General features: G+C 45.2%; 1 protein-coding gene across 2 annotated transcripts in view; it reads left to right on the top strand.

Annotated features, from left to right (window-relative positions):
- The window catches only part of LOC143297944 (uncharacterized), a 36,126-nt gene that overhangs the window by 13,712 nt on the left and 19,914 nt on the right, over positions 1–2,500 (top strand). The window contains exon 1 of one of the 2 annotated variants that reach the window (XM_076610558.1): positions 1,297–1,342. The exons of the other annotated variant lie outside the window; for it this stretch is intronic. The gene's annotated coding sequence lies outside the window, so the exon portion shown is untranslated. Of the gene's footprint in view, positions 1–1,296; positions 1,343–2,500 lie in introns of those variants that run through there. 2 annotated transcript variants of the gene reach the window in all.

Below are 2,500 nucleotides of genomic sequence, written 5' to 3'. Positions count from 1 at the left end.
AACAAAAAACTGGGAATTTTATGTTATTTTATTTATTATTTTTTTTTATTTTTATTTTTTTTTTTGTCTTAACATTGTCTTAAAATTCTGCAAATGGAAATGTAACACACACACACACACACACGCACACACACACACACAGAGACACACACACACACACACATATATATATATATATATAGAGAGAGAGAGAGAGAGAGACATACATACATACATACATACATACATATAATATATATATATGACTCAGCTGCAATGACCTCTCCCACTGCCAGAAAAACCTATCAGAGATCAAGTGTATGAACATTTCAGGGATGGATTAGCGCTAAGCCTGCAGTGAGTGAGTGACTCAGACTGACCACACGTGGACAATGAAGGTACCCGGGTGAGCTGAGAGGGGTGGGGGGTGGGGGGTGGGTAAAAAGGTAAGGTGCAAGGAAGGTAAGGTTATAGAAGGGTGCGAAAAGGGGGCTGGGGGAGGGGAAGGGGGGGGGGAGGGGAGATAAACGAGCCAGCAGCTTAACTGTGAGTGTCTGGAACGTGCTGGGGAATGTATGTATGTATGTATGTATGTATGAGCATGAACATGCTCAACTGCGAGGACCTTTCCAAACTGTCGGAACCTTTGACACAAAGAGATCAACGTGTATAAATATATATATATATATATATATATTTAAAAAAAATTTCTTGAGGCCGATTAACCAAGCCCCCGCCCTCATCTCCCATCCCCGCCCACCCCCACCCCCCCACCCGCCCCCATCCCCAACTGACCCTTCCCGTCCCTCCACCCCCACCCCACCCCCACCCACCCCTCCGTCCGACACCCTCCAGGTAAGAGTGGGACTCACGGTGGGTATGAAGGCGACCCGAGGTGAATGGCGGAAAATAATGTACAGGGTGAGAAGGTTACGGTTTCATTGTGTGTGGGGGGGGCGGGGAGGGGGGGGTGAGGAGGGGGAAAGGGGGAAGGTGAGGGGGGGTGTCTGGGTGTCTGGTTGCGTGTCTGTGTTTGTGTATGGGTCTCTCTCTCCCTCTCTCCCTCTGTGTGTGTGTGTGTGTGTGTGTGTGTGTGTGTGTGTGTGTGTGAACTGGGAAATCGGACTTTTAATAACTGCAGCGAATTTGGGGAGAGAAAAGGAAGGGAGGGAGGGAGAAGGATTGGGAGGTGTGTGAGGGGGGGAGGGGGCAGGGGAGGGGGGACGGGGGAGTGGAGGGGAGACAGCAACGAGTTCCGGTCCCTTTTTGATGTGACGTGCATTGCACCAAACATGATCATAATATTGTGCATAGTCTGTCGGTTGCGAATGGACTGGGACTTGGCAGTGTCTGAGCTAAGGCGGTACGTGATGTCTGGGTGTTTCTGTACCTTGGGTTTTATTGTTGTTGAGGGGTTTTTTTGTTGGTTTTTTGGGTTTTGTGTGTGTGTGTGTGTGTGTGTGTGTGTTGTTATTGTTGTTGTTGTTGTTGTTGAGTGTGTGTGTGTGTGTGAGTGTGTGTGTTGTTGTTGTTGTTGTTGTTGATTGTGTGTGTGTGTTGTTATTGTTGTTGTTGTTGTTGAGTGTGAGTGTGTGTGTGTGTGTGGTTGTTGTTGTTGTTGTTGTTGTTGTTGTTGTTGTTGATTGTGTGTGTGTGTGTTGTTGTTGTTGATTGTGTCTGTGTGTGTGTTGTTGTTGTTGTTGTAGTTTCATAGAAACGTGAAGTTGGGTTCCGGTTGTTGTTTTTTGATTGCTTATTGTTTTTTTCTTGTTTTTTTTTTGTTTGTTTTTTTTGGGGGGTGGGGGTGGGGGGGTGAGTGTGTGTGGGGCGGGGGGAGGGTGGACTGTACGATGGTTGTAAGTTTTTTTCGGGTTGGGTTTTTGTGTTGTTGTTGTTGTTGTTTTACTACAAATCCAATGTAGGTTTTCAAGGCTTGATCAGTGCGTTGGGTTTATTCATAGTTTAGGCATCGGCTTAGCTCCTTTTTTCTTTCTTTTAAGGCAGAGGTGGTGTAGCGTGTATGGATGTCTTTGTCTTGTTTCTCTTTCTGTCTGTCTGTCTGTCTGTCTGTCTCTCTCTTTTGTATATAAGTTCTATGTTTCTGTTTGCACATGCTTGTGTAATTTTGACGTTGGTGTTGTGAATTGACTCTCGCTTCTTTTATTTATTTTATTTTTTCTCAATTATTATTCTTGCCCAGAGGGCTGGATGTAAACTAGTTCTTTGTGCTTACTCCTTTACCCTCGCAAAATAATATTTCTTTCTACTGCGCTGTATTCCTCTGGGAGAGCGACCTTCGACGTTCTTATCCTAACCTTTTGGATGATCGGTTGTTTTCAAAGCATGTGATAAAAGTACTACTACTACTACTACTACTACTACTACTACTACCACCACTACTACTGCTGCTGCTGCTGCTGCTGCTACTTCCTGTTCCTCCTCTTCCTCCTCCTTCTCCTCCTCCTCTTCTTCTTCTAGCTTATTGTCCATTGCTCTTTCTTGTTTTTGTTCTTCTTGTCTC

This window comes from Babylonia areolata, chromosome 23 (assembly GCF_041734735.1).
Source record: "Babylonia areolata isolate BAREFJ2019XMU chromosome 23, ASM4173473v1, whole genome shotgun sequence".
NCBI classification, from domain to species: domain Eukaryota; kingdom Metazoa; phylum Mollusca; class Gastropoda; order Neogastropoda; family Buccinidae; genus Babylonia; species Babylonia areolata.
This window is presented reverse-complemented; position numbering and strand designations above follow the sequence as displayed.